Raw genomic sequence first — 21,901 nt, forward strand, 5'->3', positions numbered from 1 at the left:
TTTAATAATCTTTTCACAAAGTGTACAGCATCTTGAAGGCCAAGGGGCTTCATCAAAGCTTAGGTCTGCCTTAAGAACAACTCTGAACATTCCAGATTCCGTTCTCGACCAGAAAGGTCCGCTTCCACAAATAAGTGTATAAGCAATGACACCGATACTCCATCATTGGACTATATCACCCAATGATCGGTTGTACTTGTCGCTGAATTATATCATTCGATCTAGACAAAATTTAGACTGTTCTCTACTAATAAAGAAGTAGCACTTCTGTAGAACTATATATATTTCCATTTAGAGTAAAGGCCAAAATTAGTTCTGAACATATGACCATTTTACGATTTTGGTCCTAAACTTTATCTTTTGGATTTTTTGGTCCTGTACATTTCAAATCGGATCACAATTGGTCCTGGACTAACTGTTCCGTTAAAAACTAACGGTCAACGGGTTTAATCCCGATTTTGACCAAATTAGACCTTTAATTTCTGATTTTTTACTCCCTAATTAATTCTCCAATTATTTTAGTAAATATTCATTTATATATTTAATTTGATAAAAGTCTACTGCTCCAGCCACCGCCTCCACGAGGCCATCAAGCAGGAGCTCTGAATCCTCCTCCACCTCCGCCACCCAAACATCGTCAAACTCCTCGCCTACGCAGACGACGACCATCAACCCGCCCTAATCATGGAATTCGTCCCCAACGGCACCTTACACCACAAGCTCCACGATAAACCACTCCCCTCACGTGGACCCAACGCGCCGCCGTGGCCTTCCAGGTCGCCTCCGCAATCCCGTACCTCCACGACGCCTGCTCACCTCACGTCGTCCACGCCGACATCAAGCCCTCCAACGTCCTCCTCGACGACGACCTCAATTGCAAGCTCTGCGATTTCGGATCGGCCAGCGTCAGATTCTCCACCGCGGTGGCGCCGAGGAAGAACGATGTTTACAACTTCGAAGTTGTGGTTTTGGAGCTGATTATTGGAATTGAGGCGTTCTGCCCCGCCACCTAAGAGAGGCTGGCGGCGAAGGAGGCGAGGAACGCGGCGAAGATGGTGGATATGGGAGAAGTTGGAGCGATGGCGGCGAAGTGCATTTCTGATACGCCGGGAATTAGGCCTTCTACTTCCGAGATTTTGATTGCGATGAGCGAAGTTATTCCGTCTCTAGCATTCGGATTTCACAAGAAGCTTGTCTAAATACACATACAAATATACTAAAATAATTAGGGAATTAATTAGGGAGTAAAAAATCAGAAATTAAAGGTCTAATTTGGTCAAAATCGGGATTAAACCCGTTGACCGTTAGTTTTTAACGGAACAGTTAGTCCAGGACCAATTGTGATCCGATTTGAAATGTACAGGACCAAAAAATCCAAAAGATAAAGTGTATGACCAAAATCGTAAAATGGTCATATGTTCAAGACCAATTTTGGCCTTTACCCTTCCATTTACCAACAAAAAAAATAAAAAGTTTCAACAAATTAGCAATTTAAGAAATTTCCATTAAGATATATTTTTTATATAAGATCATTATGAAAGTTTAGTCACATTATAAAAATAGTGTAATAACACTGAGGATTACTGTTATTTCTTGTGAGAGCAAGTTGTTATGCAGACATTACTATCTTACAAAGTCCTAAAACAATGACCCCAGTTATTTTGTGGAAGAGAACTCCTTGGGATTCGGGAGCAGTACCTCAGGTTTTAGATTTGAAGATGGAAATATGCGACAACAATTAAAATTTGTACAATGATACTTTTAGCATCTTCTTTGGCGTATTTTCCACCCGTGTGAGAAACAAAAAAAAACAAACAAAATAAAAATAAAAATAAAAATAAAAATAAAAATAAAAATAAAAATAAAAATAAAATAAAAATAAAAATAAAAATAAAAATAAAAATAAAAATAAAATAAAAATAAAAATAAAAATAAAAATAAAAATAAAAATAAAAATAAAAATAAAAATAAAATAAAAATAAAAATAAAAATAAAAATAAAAATAAAAATAAAAATAAAAATAAAATAAAAATAAAATAAAACTATGACTTACTAATTTTAGAAACTCCTTTATCTCTAATAAAATGGAACCTATTCTCCACTAAGGGCATCCACAGTGGTGCGGATGTTCCGGCGGACATCCCCGCGGACATCCCAAAAACACCTCCTGCCACGTCATACGGTCTTCCCACTGCGGATGCCACGTTATACAGACATCCCACTGTACAGTGGCGGACATCCCCAAGGACATCCCGACGGACTTCCCACATTAATAAAAATTCACAAATTCAAAAATTAAACAATTTACGAATTTAAACAATTTACGGAATTAAAAATTCGACGCAAATACGGAGATCTTACAACCACTTTATTAAAAAAAGATACATAATTATAAAAAAACATACATAGCAATTAAAAAAAATTACATAGATAAAAAAAAAGCGCCGGCTCACTCCTCGGATTCCCCGCCGCCAGTACCCTCGTCGTCGCCGCCGCCGCCACCCCCCCTCGTCGTCACTCCCCGATATGTCTCCGAACCCCAAATCGAGCCGCATACTGTTGATGAAGGGTTTAAGCGACCGCTTGTAATGGGGGTCGGTCGGTTGGCACCATTCAACCATCGCACGTAATAAGGTTTCATGTGCTGCGATGCGGGCGAAGGAGGGGTTCTCGGGATTGTTTTGGGTGGGCGCTGCCGATTGGGACTCGGCGGATCCGCTGGAGCTTCCCCTCGCAGTCCGCGCCGCCGCCTTTTGCCCAACAGGGCGACAGCGGCGGTTCGACGATATGGGTGTCGGGAATTCTGCCTCGGGGGGGGGGGGGAGTTCGTGGAAACCAGCACTGCTACTGTACTCCCCGGAGACGCTGATCTTCGTCCGCTTCGGCCAGCCAGATTCAACTCCCGCAGTGAACTTGGGCAAAGACTGCACCACAAGATAGACCTCCCAATATTTGAATTCACCGAACCCCTTTTCACTGTCGGGGAACTGCTGGTGCGCCAGAAGCTTCACATCCTCGGAAGACATGCCGCCGGTTGCCGAGCGGAGGTTGTTTGTGTAAATGCCGGCAAATCGGCTGAGCTGCCTCCTCAGCCGCTCCCACTGTTTCCGGCATTGCTCTCCAGGCTTCCCCCCTACCGGTTTGAACTGGAGGTAGCTTTGGCTAATGTGCCACCACATCTTGTCGATGTGCTGGTTCGCCCCGACATAGGGATCCTCCACTACACTGATCCATGCCTTCGACGGCGCAATGCACTCCTCCATGCTCCAGACGGTCCTCTTGTTCCCGCTGGACCCCTCCCCACGCCTTCGACAGTGCAATGCACTCCTACATCGGGATGGGCGAGGTATTGCCCCGTCCCCTGCCCCTCACTCTCCCTGTCCTCCCCCTCTTCCCTATCGCCGTTGGTGTGTCTCTGGGAGAATCCCGGATCGGAGATAGCCCCAACTCCTCCATCGAGAACATGTCGATGCCAGTGAACTGAGTCTCGAGAGGAGTACTCGGGGGGTTGTCCGTCGACAGTAAATCCATATAGGGCCGGTAGACGTTGTCCACCGGTGATTGGGGGACCCCCTGCCTACTCCCCCCGCAGCCGCCGGCGACCCCTGCATCATCCCCGGCATCATCATACCGGGCATCTGGGGCATCATCCCCGGCATTCCAGGCATCATTCCCGGCAATGCGGGCATCATCCCTGGCATTTGCAGCATTCTGGCACTTGCCCCGGGCATCTGGGACATTTGGGGCATCATACTATACCACTGCGGGTACATGTTGTAGTACCCGGGCATCATCCCTGTTGTAATTTGAGGTTGGGGCATCATCCCCGGCATTTGGGGCATCGGGGCGGACACCTGCGTACTCCCGCCGCTGGGAAAATAAGGCGACTGTGACTCGCTCGTAGCGGGGGAATTGCTATCGTGATGCTCCATTGTTCTTCGAAAGAAAAGTATTTTAGAGAGAGATGCTCGTTAATACAAGTGGTGCGAATGGAATGAAGTGCAACGAGACGTACTTATAGAATTTTTTTTAAAAAAAATTAATGCAATATTCGGGACGTCTGCGCTGTCGTCCGTGAGAGTCAACGCAATGGCGGACGTCAGCACGGACGTCGCGACGGACGTCAGCGGAAGGCCGCGGAACTGCGGTGTACGCAACGGATGTCCATATCCGTGTCACATGCACATAATGGCGGACGTCCGGCACGCCGGTCTGACGTCCGCCACTGCGGATGCTCTAATAATACTTTAAAAACTTTTTCTTTCTATCTCTTTCTTACATTTCTAATTGTGCATTAAAATTCGTGTCGAACAAAATGTTCATACTCTTTAGGGACGGAAGGAGTAGTAAAAACTATCTGGAAGGAAAGGGAGCATATGAGAGAAGTAAGCTAAAATACGAGTAAATAATCACCTAGAAAGTATCTGATTCAGTAATTCTCCTTCGAAGAAAAAGGATTATAGATATCTTGTGAGGTACTACAACATAATTTGCTCCAAACAAAAGTAAGATGCATTCTTTCTTGTTTTAATTTAGGATTTTTTGGCCTTAAAAACCATAAATTTTCCCCGAATTCCTATTTTTTCCATTAACTTTAAGATTGGTTTTTAAAACCACGAAGTTTTGATTCGTTTACTATTTTCCAACCCGAATACCAAATCTCCCGTGCAGAATTGTCCAACGTGGCAGCCGTAAATATGACTTGGACACCGATTTTATGACTGTAAAATAACAATATTTTTTGAATTAAAACTTCAAATTAAATGAAGAATCTTTAAAGAATTTCTGGAGATGCAATCTGCGATTCTCGAGTTCCTCAATCAGCAAAAAAATTTAAAAATAATCTTCAACAAATTTCTGGAGATGCAATCTGCAATTCAGCTCTCAATCTACAATTCTCGAGCTCCTCCGTCGATGTCACTGCTGCTGCCTGATGGGGTACGGACTAAACAAGCCCAACAGCAGTGACGGCCCATCAGCCCAAAGCCCAAGGAAGAGTATGAGTTCGGCATTACCAAAGAGTTCGGCCTCAGCCTACAGCTCGGTAAAAGCCAACCAATCAAGCTCTGCTCTCAAGTCGGCACCAAGCTCTCAGATCGGCAACCAAAGCAGTTCGGTCTCAGTAAGAGTTCGGCCTCAGCCTACAGCTCGGCAAAAGCCAACCAATCAAGCTCTGCTCTTAGGTCGGCATCAAGCTCTACTCTCAGATCGGCAACCAAAGCAGTTCGGTCTCAGTTTTCGACCGAACAAGGAGTTAGTGGACCCATGCAGGATTTCCACGACTTCCAACATACCCACTACCACGTGGCGTCAACTCAGGCCACGATCTTAGGCCATGACCTCCACGACCTCCACGACCTAGAGTGATGATGTAAGCCACGATCTTAGTTCAATGTATAAATAGAACTTAGATCTGATAGAAAGAGGTTAGAAGCTCTCTAGAGAAAAATACCATATAGCAAGTCTGTGTTGTAAGCTGTAATTCCAGATCAAGCAATACAAACCTGCCCCCATTTCTCCCCGTGGACGTAGATTTACCTCAGTAAATCGAACCACGTAAAATTCTCTGTGTCGTGATCTGTATTTTCCTGCATTTACTAACATCAACAATTCGCGGACACAAGAGGAGTAAGAAAGTACGAAAGGCTAAACGAAGACACAAGAGCAGAAAGAAGAATTTTTTCATTCATAAGAAAAAAATTTTTCTATACAAGGAGGGCTTCAAGGCCATTTTACATAAAGGAAGAAACTAAACTAAGAGAAGGGAGACGAAATCATACTTCGCTAGCCTCGTCTCCGCCTTCTCGGTGAGGTTCAGCTTCCTTCTCCTTATCTGCTTCAGCTTCAGCCTCTGCCTCCTTGCTCTCCCCAGCCTGTTCGGCGCCACCGTAGCCGATCTGCTGCGCCTCCTGATCGGCCTGCTTATCGCCGGCCTCCAGCTCCAGCGGCTCGGCCTCACCCTCTCCGTTGTAAGTCGAAGCGGGTGAAACGGGTCCCACGGAGGCAAAGATAGCCTCCAGGTTCTCGTCCCGATCAGCTCGACAACTCCGGACTCGGTCTGCAGAAAGCAGGACCGAGGATGAAGCGAGCTCCTCAAGGAGCGGCAGATTCTGAAGCCGAGCTGCTATCTCTCGGCTGTACAGAGGCAGCACGACGTCGGCCCCCTGCTCGCCCTTATCGGCAATTAGCCTTACCAGACTACCGACAAAAGCCGAGAACTGGCTGCTCAAAAAGAGTTTCTCCGTGTAAACACGGAGAGCCTCCCCCTGGGCAACCACGGCGGCAGCACCACTCCGTTTCGTCTGCTCTCGCTGGATGACGAGCTGGTTTTTGGCAAACTGAGCTTCATCCTGGGCCGAAATCCTAGCAGCTCTGGCTTTCTCAAAGTTTGCCTCAGCCTGCTCGGCCCGGTGACAAGCAGCCGCCAATTTCCTCTGCATCTCAGCATAGTCGTTGGACGCTTTGGAGAGTTCGACGGCGACGAGCTTGGAGAGCATGTCGTTCCTCTGAAAATGGATAAAGAAAAAAGTCAACAGAGGGCACCAAAAATACAGGACAGAAGCAAAGCCAAAGAATCAAGAAGACAATTCACCTCGGCAAAGTCCGTGGGCCATAAAAATGGCTCACAGATATGCTCCGAAGGAGGCGCCAAGACCATGTCTTTCTCTGGCGCTCTCGGGGGTTTCTAGGTCTTCCCCTTCCTATTTGCCGAAGTCGACTCCGGCTTCTTTGGACCCGAAGAAGTCTTTTGCCTCTTCGGATTCTTCTCGGCATCAGGCGCCGAGCTGGTAGCCTTCTCTCTCTCCGGCTCCTTGGACTCCGAAGATTTTCGGGTAGCCTTGTTCAGCATGTACACTGCCAAAAAGCAAGAAAGCAAGGTTAGTTTTCTTCGTTAAAGCAGTAGAGCATAAAGATAAAGAGAAATCCTCACCCTCGGCCTCTTCGTCCGAAGACGAGATGTCGAACACGACGTCGCCCTTGACGAGCTCAGACTCCGTGTATTGTTTCCTAACTATGGGAATCTTGTTGAGCTCGCCATCGAGCTCGTCCAACGGTTCAGGCCGAGGATGACGGATAACGGACTTCGGCCCTCTCCAGGGAAAACTAGGAGCCGCAGTCCTATTATAAAAAAAGAAGCGATTTTGCCATTTCGGCCATTTGGTTTTACAAAAGGCCCTAAAAGGCTGTAAAGGGACCAAGTAAAACCAAGATCCCTTCCTTTTAAACTGGAAAAAATTAAGGATTGCCCTCAGAGACAGATCCTTATCTAGCCTACGCAGTTCGGCAGCAAAAGCCGATAAGTGCCTCCAAGAGTTCGGAGTCACCTGACCTAAAGGGAGTTGAAAAAAATCTAGCAACTCTACAAAGGCAAGGGGAAGGGGGAAACGAAGCCCGCATTCTAAGCTGGCTTCGTAGACGGTGGCGTAACCTTCCGGCGGCGAGTCCGCCCTATAAAGGTCGTCAGGAATCGCAACCTTCCCCCCAGGAAAAGAGTATTTTTCGTGAAGGGATATCACAGTATCCTTACTCAAGATACTGTGAAAATACTCTACGGTCTTCTCCCCGGATTCTTTCCGGCTAGAAGACCCCTTACCCCCTTCACCACCGCTACCAGACTCAGACGAAGAAGAAGCAGACATGGTCCTTACTCTTTGCAAAATCTGAGGAAATTTTTGAAAGCGGAAGAAAATCTTTCACGCAAAAGATAGAGAGTGCAGAAGAAGCCAATAGCAAAGGTGTTCAAACGATGAAGAAGGGAGGTATTTATCAGATTCGGCGAAGATTTCAAAATCGTCACACCGTTTCGAATCCCACCTTTTCAGGATTCAACGGCCGGATTTTACTGTCGCATTTAATGCAGTCACGTGCACGGCACGTCCCCTGACGTCAGCCTCCCCCGTACCTTTATCCAGAATGCCGAAGTGACTCGCTTCGCCGAAGTGATTCACTTCGTCTTTCGGGGGGGGTAGTGATGGGGTACGGACTAAACAAGCCCAACAGCAGTGACGGCCCATCAGCCCAAAGCCCAAGGAAGAGTATGAGTTCGGCATTACCAAAGAGTTCGGCCTCAGCCTACAGCTCGGTAAAAGCCAACCAATCAAGCTCTGCTCTCAAGTCGGCACCAAGCTCTCAGATCGGCAACCAAAGCAGTTCGGTCTCAGTAAGAGTTCGGCCTCAGCCTACAGCTCGGCAAAAGCCAACCAATCAAGCTCTGCTCTTAGGTCGGCATCAAGCTCTACTCTCAGATCGGCAACCAAAGCAGTTCGGTCTCAGTTTTCGACCGAACAAGGAGTTAGTGGACCCATGCAGGATTTCCACGACTTCCAACATACCCACTACCACGTGGCGTCAACTCAGGCCACGATCTTAGGCCATGACCTACACGACCTCCACGACCTAGAGTGATGATGTAAGCCACGATCTTAGTTCAATGTATAAATAGAACTTAGATCTGATAGAAAGAGGTTAGAAGCTCTCTAGAGAAAAATACCATATAGCAAGTCTGTGTTGTAAGCTGTAATTCCAGATCAAGCAATACAAACCTGCCCCCATTTCTCCCCGTGGACGTAGATTTACCTCAGTAAATCGAACCACGTAAAATTCTCTGTGTCGTGATCTGTATTTTCCTGCATTTACTAACATCAACAATTCGCGGACTCATCACTGCCCATTTGCCGCCTCCACCGCGGTCTACCCTATCGTCGGCGTGCGAGCCGGAGTTGACTCCCCCTCCATCGCTCTTCTCCTTTTTTGAAATTTCCTCTTTTATTTCAAAAAATGCGCTGTCTTTTCTTCATTCTCACGACAATTCAGCGCCCTTCCCGGCGCCGCCTTACCTTCGTCAAGCTCTCTCTCCTGCGATGAAACCATATCCGTCGTCTCTGCCGCCTTGCATCTGGTTGCTGGTTTTGTAAATGGCGCCGCTGATGATGCGGCTGAGGCGGTCGAGGTCGGAGTAGTTAAGGGGGTGGAGTGGCGGTGCTGTGATGATTGGGCGAATTTTTGATGGTGACAAATGCGGGTAAAAGAAAATATAGATCACGACACAAGGAATTACGTGGTTCGATTTACTGAGGTAAATCTACGTCCACGGGAAGAAAGGAGGGCAAGATTGTATTGCTTGATCTGGTTTACAGCTTACAAATACAGACTTGCTATATGATCTTTGATGTCTAGAGAGCTTTTTCTCTTCAGTCTATCTGATCTAAGTTCTATTTATACATTGAACTAAGATCGTGGCTTGCATCACCACTAACTAGGTCGTGGCTTACATCATCACTAATTAGGTCGTGGCTTACATCATCACTAATTAGGTCGTGGCTTACATCATCACTAATTAGGTCGTGGATGTCGTGGAGGTCATGAGATCCTGCATGGGTCCACTATCTCTTTGTTTGGTCCGCTATTCTGCATGAGATCCTGCATGAGTTGACACCACTAAATAGATCGTGTAGTGGAGGTCGTGGAGGTTCTGCATGAGTCCACTATCTCCCAGTTCGGTTGAATACTGAGACCGAACTGCTGAACTATTGCCGAGCAGCTTTTGCCGATCTGAGAGTAGAGCTTGATTGGTCGGCTTTTACCGAACTGTAGGCTGGGGCCGAACTCTTTGGTAATGCCGAACTGATACTCTTCCTTGGGCTTGTTTAGTACGTACCCCATCACTACCCCCCCGAAAAGCGAAGTGAATCACTTCGGCGAAGCGAGTCACTTCGGCATTCTGGATAAAGGTACGGGGGAGGCTGACGTCAGGGGACGTGCCTTGCGCGTGACTGCATTAAATGCGACAGTAAAATCCGGCCGTTGAATCCTGAAAAGGTGGGATTCGAAACGGTGCGATGATTTTGAAATCTTCTCCGAATCTGATAAATACGTCCTTTCTTCATCATTTGAACACTTTTGCTATTGCTTCTTCTGCATTCTCTCTCTTTTGCGTAAAAATTTCCTTCCGCTTTCAAGAATTTCTTCAGAATTTCTTCAGACTTTCAAAGAGTAAGAACCATGTCTTCTTCTTCTTCTTCTGAGTCAGGTAGCGGTAGGAAAGGGGGTAAGGGATCTTCTAGCCGGAAAGAGTCCGGGGAGAAGACCGTAGAATACTTTCACAGCATCTTGAGTAAGGACACTGTGATATCCCTACACGGAAAATATCTTCTTCCCGGGGGGAAGGTGGTGATTCCCGACGACGATCATAGGGCTAACTCGCCGCCGGAGGGTTATGCCACCGTTTACGAAGCCTGCTTAGGATGCGGGCTTCGTTTCCCTCTTCCCCCACCTTTTGTAGAGCTTCTTGATTTTTTCCAACTCCCTTTAGGTCAGGTGACTCCGAATTCTTGGAGGCACTTATCGGCCTTTGCTGCCGAACTGCGTAGGCTAGATAAGGATCTGTCTCTGAGGGCAATCCTTAATTTCTTCCAGTTTAAGAGGAAGGGATCTTGGTTTTACTTGATCCCTTTACAGCCCTTTAGAGCCTTTTGTAAAACCAAATGGCCGAAATGGCAAAATCGTTTCTTTTTTTATAATAGGACTTCGGCTTCGGACTTTTCCTGGAGAGGGCCGAAGTCCGTTATTCCTCATCCTCGGTTAGAACCGTTGGACGAGCTCGAGGGCGAGCTCAATAAGATTCCTATGATTAGGAAGCAGTACCTGGAGTCTGAGCTCGTCAAGGGCGACTTCGTGTTCGACTCCTCGTCTTCGGACGAAGAGACTGAGGGTGAGGACTTCTTTTTTGTGCCTTACTGCTTTTGTGGCGAAAACTAACCTTGCTTTCTTGCTTTTTGGCAGTGAACTTGCTAAATAAGATTAGCCGCAAATCCTCCGAGCTTAAGGAGCCGGAGAAACAGAAGGCTACCAGCTCGGCGCCTGATGCCGAGAAGAATCCGAAGAGGCAAAAGACCTCTTCGGATCCAAAGAAGCCGGAGTCGACTTCGGCAAGGGGGAAGGGGAGGATTCAGAAACCCCCAAGAGCGCCAGAGAAAGACGTGGTCTTGGCGCCTCCTTCGGAACATATCTGTGAGCCCTTTTTATGGCCCACGGACTTCGCCGAGGTGAATTCTCTTCTTGATTTTCTGGCCTTGCTTTTTTCCTGTATTTTTTGTGGCCCCTCGGTTGACTTTTTCCTTTTTCCATTTTCAGAGGAACGATATGCTCTCCAAGCTCGTCGCCGTTGAACTCTCCAAAGCGTCCAACGATTATGCTGAGATGCAGAGGAAGTTGGCGGCTGCTCGTCACCAGGCCGAACAGGCTAAGACAGACTTTGAGAAGGCCAGAGCTGCTAGGATCTCGGCCCAGGATGAAGCCCAGTTTGCCAAAAACCAGCTCATCATCCAGCGAGAGCAGACGAAACGGAGGGATGCTGCCGCCGTGGTTGCCCAAGGGGAGGTTCTCCGTGCTTTCGCGGAGAAACTCTTTCTGAGCAATCAATTTTCGGCCTTTGTCGGTGATCTGCTGAAACTGATGACCGATAATGCCGAGCAGGGGCCCGAAGTCGTCCTGCCGCTGTACGGCCGAGAGATAGCAGCTCGTCTCCAGAGTCTGCCGCTCCTTGAGGAGCTTGCTTCGTCCTCGGTCCTGCTTTCTGCTGACCGAGTTCGTAGTTGCCGAGCTGACCGGGACGAGAATATGGAGGCTATCTTTGCCTCCTTAGGGCCAGTTTCACCCGCTCCAATTTTCCACGGAGAGGGTGAGACCGAGCAGCTTGATCAGCAGACCGGAGACGGGCAGGCCGAGCAAGAGGTGCTGCTGATCGGTGATGGGGGCACCGAGCAGGCTGGGGGGAGCAGGGAGGCCGAGGCTGAGGCTGAGGCAGACAAGGAGAAGGAAGCTGAAACTCACCGAGGAGCCGGAGACGAAGCTGGCGGAGTATGATTTCGCCTCCCTTCTCTTAGTTTAGTTTCTTCCTTCTTGTAAGCCCTCCTTGTGTAAAAAAATTTTTTCTTATGAATGACAAAATTCTTCTTTCTACACTTGTGTCTTCGTATAGCTTTTCGTACTCTCTTTTACTCCTGTTGTGGTTTACTACCTGCTCAGTAAACTGAAATGCCGAACTGACATAGCTGCTTTGTATTCTTAACTCTTAAGGAGCTGGAGGTACTTCACTGGAAGCGGCTGTACTCTTCCGCTTTAGACGAAACTGAGAAAAAAGCCATAGCTGACCAGATGAAGAATGACGAACTCTTGGCTTGTTTAGTGAAGCTGGAGTCCGACAATAAGGACTTAGAGTCCATAAGGAAGGATCTGGAGGCCGAGCTGAATACTGCCGTCGCTGAGAGGACTGCGTATGAGGATTTCATCTGCAGGCGCGGGGGAATGACCATCTCTGAAGTTCAGGAACGAGTTGACGAACTGTGGGAGGAATATCATGTACTCCGGAGGAACAATGCGCTGGAGAGCTCGGCTTGCCAACAAGTCGTGAAATCATTGCGGCGCTGGGCATCTCGGTACGACATCATTCTTTCCCGGCGTCCCTCAATCGAGAGATTCCTTAGGCATTTCCCGCCAACAGATGGTCGCACTCCAGCTCAAACCTCTGATTCACTTGCTCAAAACCCTACTCCAAGTCAGCAACGAACTCAGGAACAACCGGAGACGTCAAGACGAGGACGGACTGAAGTTCGCAGAGGAGCGGTGACTATGAGTGAGCAAGATCGGCAAATGATTCGTGAAGAGACTCTTCGCCGCCGAGGTGCTAGAGCTTCCCGGGCTCAGGGAAGAAGCGGTAGGTCGATTAGAGCATCTCGTCGACCTGCTTATTCTTCAGCTGCCCGGAATGGCCGAACTCGGTTTCACGAGGATTTTGTGAATAGATGGCTCAACTTTAGCAACCATGGACAGTAGAATAGTCCTTTGTAATGGCGTAACGCCTTCTCGTAGGGCAGCAGAATTATATGCCGAACAAGATTTAATAAATGAAATTTTCATTTCGCTTCTATCACTGCGTATTTACAGCTCAGCGGAAAAATTTCATCGTGCTCGTCCTCGGTCTTATGAAGTAAACTTCTTTGACCGGACTCGTCCTCGGTCTTATGAAGTAAGCTTCTTTGACCGGACTCGTCTTTGGTCTTATGAAGTAAACTTCTTTGACCGGACTTGGTCCTCGGTCTTATGAAATAAACTTCTTTGACCGGACTCGTCTTTGGTCTTATGAAGTAAACTTCTTTGACCGGACTCGTCTTTGGTCTTATGAAGTAAATTTCTTTGACCGGACTAAGCTTGTGTCCTAATTTGGCGAGTTTTATCGCTCGGATCGGACTTTCCTTTGTCCTAATTCGGCGAGTTTTATCGCGTGGATCGGACTTTCCCTTTGTTGCAGTTCGTTTCAGACGAACTGCTTGTTTCTTAAGCTGAATTGTGGTCTTGTATCCTCCTTAGAAGCTTGGACTCACAATCGTTGGCTTATATATGTTCTAAAAAGGGGATCAGCCTTCGAAGAACAAGATACCTCAGTAACATTTGTAAGAGACGACACGCACATAGACAGACAAAACGCACATAGACAAATAAAAAGGACGAACAAGATTTTAAACTTTTATAAAACAAGCACAAAGAACAAGTAAAAAACAAAGAAAGCATATACCTCTAGGACCGAACTAGACACAAGACTGACTGACCGGACTGTCTCTTACAAATGGAACTTCTTGAGGTTGGAAATGTGCCATGTTCGGGGTACTTGTTCTCCTGACACGTGAGTCAATTTGTAAGACCCTTTGCCGAGGACTTCTGACACCCGATATGGACCTTCCCATGTGGGTTCGAGTTTGCCCAGCTTTTCTGCTCGGCTTACTTCGTTGTTTCTCAAGACGAGATCTCCCACTTGAAATTGCAGCTTTTTCACCCTTTGGTTATAATACCGGGCTACTTGCTCCTTGTACTTGGCTGCTTTTATGCAGGCCAATTCTCTTCTTTCTTCGGCCAGATCTAGTTCGGCTCTTAGTCCGTCATCATTCATTTCTGAGGAGAAATTTAGAGTTCGGGGACTGGGTACGCCGATCTCAACCGGAATCACGGCTTTAGTGCCGTACACCAGACTGTACGGAGTTTCACCGTTGGAGGTTTTGGGTGTAGTTCGGTAGGACCATAGGACTTGAGGGAGATTTTCTACCCATTGTCCTTTGGCTTGTTCTAACCGAGCTTTTAACCCTTTTACCAAGATACGGTTTGTTACCTCCGTTTGTCCGTTTGCTTGTGGGTGGGAGACCGAAGTGAACCGCTGTTGAATATTCAGCTCTTGGCACCAATTCTTGAATGTCTTGTCGGTGAACTGAGTCCCATTATCCGAAATGAGGATGTGGGGTATGCCAAATCGGCACACTATGTTCTTCCAGACGAAATCCAATGCCTTCGAGCTCGTTATCGTAGCTAATGGTTCAGCCTCCACCCACTTCGTGAAGTAATCCACGGCAACGATAAGGAATTTCATTTGCCGAGGAGCTTGTGGTAGTGGTCCTACTATGTCTATGCCCCATTGCATAAAAGGCCAAGGGCTTTGCATAGCACATAGATCGGTCTGCGGCATCCTTGGGATATTTGCATGGATTTGGCACTTCGTACATGTCTTGACGAGCTGCACTGCTTCTTGTACCAAAGTTGGCCAATAATACCCCCATCTCAGAACTTTTTTAGCTAAAGCTCTAGCTCCGATGTGGCTACCGCAAGATCCTTCATGAACTTCTCTAAGGATGTAGTCCGTCTCTTCTGGCCCTACGCATCGCAATAACGGCTGAAGGTAGGACTTTCTGTATAGGACTCCTCCATGAAGTTCGTACCGAAGTGCTCGGCATGTGATTTTCCGAGCTTCTCTCTTATCCTCGGGCAGTTGTCCTTGATCTAGATACTGTAAGATCGGCGTCATCCAGTTCGGCGAGCTGGCTACTGAATGTACCTCAGCTTCATCAATGCTTCGGTGCATCAATTCCTCCACCTTTGAGCTTGGATATGAGGCTAACTTACTTAAAGTATCTGCTCGGCTGTTTTCCGCTCTGGGAATGCGGATTATCCGAAAATAAGAGAAACTTCGGCTAATGCTTTGCGCTTTGTCCAAGTATTTCCTCATCCTCTCATCACGGGCTTCACTTGTACCCAAGAGGTGATTCACTATGACTTGTGAATCACAATGGATTTTGAGAGACTTGATAAATAGACTTTGCGCTAGCTGGAGTCCGGCAAGGAGAGCTTCGTATTCGGCTTCGTTATTAGTGGTTGGGAACAAGAACCGAAGTGAATAAGTTACCTCGTGTCCGTCGGGAGCGATAAGTAGAATACCAGCTCCACTTCCCGTTTTATTTGAAGCTCCATCTACGAATCCGCTCCAGCAATCCGGCGGCTCTACTTCGGATTCCAGGGGCTGTGCTAGTTCGGTATTGGCAGAATTTTTCTGTTCGGCAATGACATGGATTACTTGATCGAACTTTGCCTCTGTAAGAAAATCTGCCAAGGCTTGTCCCTTGATGGCTTTCCGAGGTAGGTATTCGATTGAGTGTTCTCCCAACTCTATGGCCCATTTGGCGATTCTGCCTGATGCTTCTGGCTTGGTCAAAACTTGCCGAAGTGGCAGATCGGTTAAGACGCATACCTTGTGAGCATAGAAGTATGGCCGCAGTCTCCTTGCTGCATTTACTAACGCCAGAGCAATTTTTTCCAGAGGTTGATACCTTGTTTCTGGACCTCTTAATGCTCGGCTTGTAAAGTAGATGGGAAGCTGCTTTAGGCCTTCTTCTCGTACAAGCACCGCGCTAATGGTTTGATCTGATGCCGCTAAGTATAAGAATATCACTTCGGCATCTGTTGGAGCAGAGAGAATTGGAAGCTTGGCTAAATAACTTTTGAGCTCGTCAAAAGCCTTTTTCTGCTCGGCTCCCCACTCAAACTTTGTTGCCTTTTTCAACACTTTGAAGAACGGCAGTTGCTTTTCGGCTGCTTGGGAAAGGAATCTATTCAGTGCGGCTAGACATCCAGTTAGCCTTTGCACATCATGTATGGACTTCGGCATCGCCATGTTCTGAACAACTTGAATTTTTGAGGGATTTGCCTTGAGTCCGTCCTTTGAAACCCAACAACCCAGAAACTTTCCCGAATCTACCAAAAAGGTACATTTTTGGGGATTGAGTTTGAGGTTGGCTTTTTTGAGCACGTCGAGAGTGGATTTGAGGTTGTCTTCGTACTCTGAAGTGCTTCTGCTTTTGACGACTATGTCGTCAACATACACTTCAACCTCTTTTTCGATCAAATGCCGAAAAAGCTTATCTACCATCCTTTGATATGTGGCTCCGGCATTCTTTAAACCGAATGGCATCTTTTTATAAGCAAAGATGCCGAAGTCAGTAATGAAAGCCGTTTTTGAAGCATCATTCTCATCCATTAAAACTTGGTGGTAGCCTTTGTATAAATCAAGAAAACAGAAAATTTCGAAGCCGATCAAAGCTTCTACTTTTTTATCTATGTTCGGAAGGGGATAGCAATCTTTAGGACAGTGCTTGTTTAGATCGGTAAAATCTATGCACATCCGCCATCCTCCTTCTTTTTTCTTGATCATCACAGGATTGGCCACCCAAGAAGGATATTTCACCTCGAATAATACATCCGCTTTCAGTAATTGGCGGACTTCGTCATGGATGACTTGATTTCTTTCTGCTACAAAGAGTCTTTGCTTCTGTTTTATAGGCCGGACTGAAGGATCAATATTTAACCGATGAGTGATTACCTCAGGGGGCACTCCGGTCATGTCCAACGGAGACCATGCAAAGACATCTTTGTACTCCTTGAGGAGCTGGATGGTCTTTTCCCGGAGTAGAGGCGTTCCCGCGAAACCGATCTTGACCGTTCTGGATGGATCATCTTCGTATAACTGAACGGTCATTGAGTTCGACTCTGGTGTGACTTCGGTCATTTCGCTTGCCTCTGACTCCGGCTGCTGTGATTGCTATGCTTGATGATGCCGATCTGATTGCTCGGCACTTTTAAGCGCAATCTGCAGACACTCTTTTGCTCTCTTTTGATCACCTCGGATGACCGCTATCCCACCTTTAGTGGGAATCTTGATGGTGAGGTGATAAGTAGAGCAAACGGCCCGAACTGAGTTGAGCCAGTCTCTTCCCAAGATGATGTTGTACGGGGACCGAGCTTTTACCACAAAGAACTCGATCATCGTACTGGAGCTTGTAGGCGCTTTTCCCACCGTGATCGGAAGGCTGATAATACCTTCAGGGCGGGTGTCCTCCTGGGCGAAACTTTTCAGGGGAAGTGGAGCCGGACTGAGCCGAGCTGGATCTACTTCTAGTTTATCGAAACATTCTTTAAAAAGAATGCTGACTGACGCTCCGGTATCCACAAACACTCTGTGGATCAGTTTGTTTGCCACTCCGGCTTGGATGACAATAGCGTCTTGATGAGGAGAGATGGCCGGGACGGGATCTGCATCTGAAAATGTAATCACTTCGTCCTGCTTCAGCCTTTTATGCGTTGGCTCCTCTCGATTGAAGCCTCTGCGCTCTGACTTCAGGGACGATTTAGTCTTCCCGGCAGGGAGAGCATCAATAGTCAGGATTACTCCATCATATTGCAGCTCGTCATCGTCTTCGGGGTCCTGTTGCTTTTTCGGATCCTGAGGAGCGCAGTTCGCACCTCTCTGCTTTTTGTTCTTTTTCGGCTGCTTGCTTTGGTATTTTTTTAACGTCCCTGCTTTCACAAGAGCATCAATACCTGCAGCCAAATGTCGGCACTCCTCGGTATCGTGACCGTGGTCTTGATGGAAGGAGCAATATTGATCCTGAGGTCGACGCGCGGCCGATTTCGCCATCCGCTTTGGTTTTTCGAACATATCGGAATGCAGTTCAAAAATTTCCGCTCTCGACTTGTTCAATGGTACGAACTGAGCGGGCGGCTTCTCAGGATTGAGACGTGGCCCCAATCGGTCTTGCACCGGAGTCCTTTGAATCCTTTCAAAAGGAGTTCGGCGAGGATGTCCCTGATCGCCAAAAGGAGTTCGGCGAGGATGTCCCTGATCGCTATGATCGGGCTTCCTCCTGTCTCCTCGGGATGAGCTGTCTAAAGACCGTTTGCGACGGTCTGCCTCATCGGCACGGGAGAACTGGTCCGCAATGTCCCACATCTCTTGAGCTGTTTGCGGACTGCATTCCACGAGCTTTCTGTAGAGAGCTCCGGGCAGGATTCCATTTTGGAATGCCGAAATGACAAGTAGATCATTGAGATCATCTACTTGTAGGCATTCCTTGTGGAATCTCGTCATAAAGTCGCTGATCTTTTCGTCGCGACCTTGACGTATAGAAAGCAGCTGAGCCGAAGTGATTCGGGCTTCCGCTTTCTGAAAGAACCTCCTGTGGAAAGCATCCATTAGATCTCGGTAAGATCTAATGCTGCCTTGGGGGAGGCTATCGAACCACCTTCTTGCGTTCCCGATAAGCAGCTCGGGAAACAGCTTGCACATATGGACCTCATTGAGACCCTGGTTCGCCATGTTATACTGATAGCGTCCCAGGAAGTCATGAGGATTCACTAACCCGTCATAAGTCATCGACGGAGTTCGGTAGTTCTGTGGCAAGGGAGTTCGGGTGATATCGTCCGAGAACGGAGTCTTCAATGCTCCGTACATGGCGAACCCGACATCTCTTCGGTATGGAGGAGATGGAGTTCTCCTGTGATTCCGGTACCGAGGAGGAACAGGAACATGTCGGGGTTGAGGATTCTTCTTCCTGGAAGACACGACACTACTGCGGTAGTGACTTTCATGTCTGGATGAGGAGGGAGAATCCACCGTTTTCGTCTCCGGCTTTTGGCCCTTTTGCAGGAAAATTAAGAACTCTTCCTGCTTCTCGGCCAAAAATAACTTGACAGCCTCGTTCAAATCGGGCTGCTGGGAAGACTCGGTGCGATGAGTCTTTGAGCGGCTTGTTCCTTCTCCGTGAGAACTGGAAGTAGATTTCTCCCGAGGCTGTTTTCCAGACCTGCGGGCTGGACTAGCTTCCTCATGGTTATCACGAACGGTATTATGGGTGTTATGTGATCTGGTATGCATTTTTTTGGTGGAAGAGGATCAAAAACTCGCTTTTATCACAGATTTGGTTCTCTGTTTCCCACAGACGGCGCCAGTGATGATTGGGCGAATTTTTGATGGTGACAAATGCGGGTAAAAGAAAATATAGATCACGACACAAGGAATTACGTGGTTCGATTTACTGAGGTAAATCTACGTCCACGGGAAGAAAGGAGGGCAAGATTGTATTGCTTGATCTGGTTTACAGCTTACAAATACAGACTTGCTATATGATCTTTGATGTCTAGAGAGCTTTTTCTCTTCAGTCTATCTGATCTAAGTTCTATTTATACATTGAACTAAGATCGTGGCTTGCATCACCACTAACTAGGTCGTGGCTTACATCATCACTAATTAGGTCGTGGCTTACATCATCACTAATTAGGTCGTGGCTTACATCATCACTAATTAGGTCGTGGATGTCGTGGAGGTCATGAGATCCTGCATGGGTCCACTATCTCTTTGTTTGGTCCGCTATTCTGCATGAGATCCTGCATGAGTTGACACCACTAAATAGATCGTGTAGTGGAGGTCGTGGAGGTTCTGCATGAGTCCACTATCTCCCAGTTCGGTTGAATACTGAGACCGAACTGCTGAACTATTGCCGAGCAGCTTTTGCCGATCTGAGAGTAGAGCTTGATTGGTCGGCTTTTACCGAACTGTAGGCTGGGGCCGAACTCTTTGGTAATGCCGAACTGATACTCTTCCTTGGGCTTGTTTAGTACGTACCCCATCATGCTGGAATTTGGAGAGGCCTGGGTGTGAAATGGGAATACGACAAAGATGAATGATGAGAAATGGGAATTAGGCAAAGATGAAGGGTGGGAAATGCGAATATGGCAAAATAGAATAAGACATGCGGCATTGCCAAATAGGACCTCACTTATGATTTTATTGCCAAATAGGATTAAAAATTACACATAGACCAGTCGGGTTTCACCTTTGACCCGCTGTGGGAAGAAGCAAACGAATCAAAAGTTCATGGTTTTAAAAACTAATCTTAAAGTTGGTGGAAAAAACCAGAATTCGGGAAAAGTTTATAGTTTTTAAAGCCAAAAACCCTTTAATTTATATATTATGAAACCCTTCCTAATCCTTGAATTTTGAACAACATAACCAAATATTCCGGCCATATTTTTAAAATACGATGAAATCGTGTATGGTTCATAAGATTGAATGAATGATCAGCATACTGCATTAAACCTTGAGAATAACCCCGCATCCGAAGAAGAACTGAAAATGACACTAAGTTTACACCAAAGTAAACTGTACAACAGGGCTATTAACATGTTTAACATGAGATAGTTAACTCCGTTTTCAATTCAGGAACATATGATGTACGTTGTATAGTACAATTTGCCATCAATGATCATTAGAGTAATGAAAAAACAAGAAATCCAGCAGAAACACACAGTTAAATAATGTTATAAAGATCACTAACACTGAACTTACTCCATCACTACATATACATTGTCTTCATCCTCATACACCTCGTAGAATTGCACCAAGTGTTTATGCCTCGTAGTAGCTTGACCTCTCTTCTAGCATTTTCTATAGCAATTGCAGTAGTCAGCTGCACAAGGTTCAACATAATATACACAAGATGATGAATTTAGATACACATTGTCATTTGGAACCATCAAATACTCCCTTTGTCCCTCTGTAGTAGAGCATTTCATTTTGAGAAAAAATGATACTCCTTCCATCCTACCACAAGTGATCAACTTTCCATTTTGAGTTGTCTCATCACAAGTGATCAATTTCCTTTTTTAACTAAAAACAATACTTCAACCATCTCTTATTTTATTCTCTCTCTTACTTTATTCTCTCTTTTCTTACTTTATTATCTTTTTATCTCTCATACTTTTTTCTCTCTCATACTTTACTCTCTATACTTTAACTAAATATATATCATTTTCTTAATTCTCGTGTCCAAAAGAAATTCATCACTTGTAGTGGGACGCATGGAGTAATAAATAGTTAAAGTTGAGATAGAGTAAAGTAAGAAAGAGAATGTTATAAAGAAGAGTCATGCCTATATTATTTTTTCTCTTATTTTACTTTCTTCATATTTTAATTATTTATTATGATTTTTCCAAAATGAGTACTGAAAATGAAATGTCTCTACTACATAGGGACATAGGGAGTATTAATCACACATACATATTCTTTCTCCACACAAACCAAAACTAAAACCAAATTGAGCGATCAAGAACAAAGCTTTTGATTTTAGGATGAGTTTAACACAAGACATTTGATTTGAGGATGAGCTTGACAGCCACATCCTGGCCTTTGAAGGCCCCCTTCTTCTCTACAGCTGCAGAGGTGTAACCAAAATGCCCCCCCCCCCCCCCCCCAGTCGATCTCTTCCCCAAACGCATAATGGCTTGTGAAATTCTTACGAAACCCAAATTTCTTGTCCAAACCAACAACCTCACACTCACTCCCTTCGGCTTCACGGAGCCATGCCGCCGCGCAAACAGGGCTTTGATGTGCTTAGCTGGAGACGGCGGAGGAAATGGGCGCTTGAAAAATCGCAGAGGAGTTGAGTTAACACTACTACAATTCGCTGGCGAATTGTTAAGCAGAACTTGGGTGTTTTACACGCTGAGGAATTTTCATTTTGCACGTCGCGAGCCACATTTTGCTAAGGATAGTGAAAGTGGGTAAACCGCGACAAATGAGAAGGATTAAAGAAGCGGGGAAAGAAAATGGTTAGAACTGTTGAAATTTGGCAAAATTTTGCCATCCCACATCGGTGGGGAGTAGATAGTTTGGGGTGTGGCTTCCTATAAAAGGAGCTCACCCCCCATTTTGTAATCTATCTCAAATTTGTATTCTCTTCTCCGTCTATAT

At 46.3% G+C, this 21,901-nt stretch overlaps 1 pseudogene; it reads right to left on the reverse strand.

Moving 5' to 3' along the window:
* Positions 1 to 1,706: 1,706 nt before the first annotated feature.
* LOC121749438 lies at positions 1,707 to 21,858 on the reverse strand (annotated as a pseudogene).
* Between the last annotated feature and the right edge of the window lie 43 nt (positions 21,859 to 21,901).

Source organism: Salvia splendens, chromosome 9 (assembly GCF_004379255.2).
Source record: "Salvia splendens isolate huo1 chromosome 9, SspV2, whole genome shotgun sequence".
NCBI classification, from domain to species: Eukaryota; Viridiplantae; Streptophyta; class Magnoliopsida; order Lamiales; family Lamiaceae; genus Salvia; species Salvia splendens.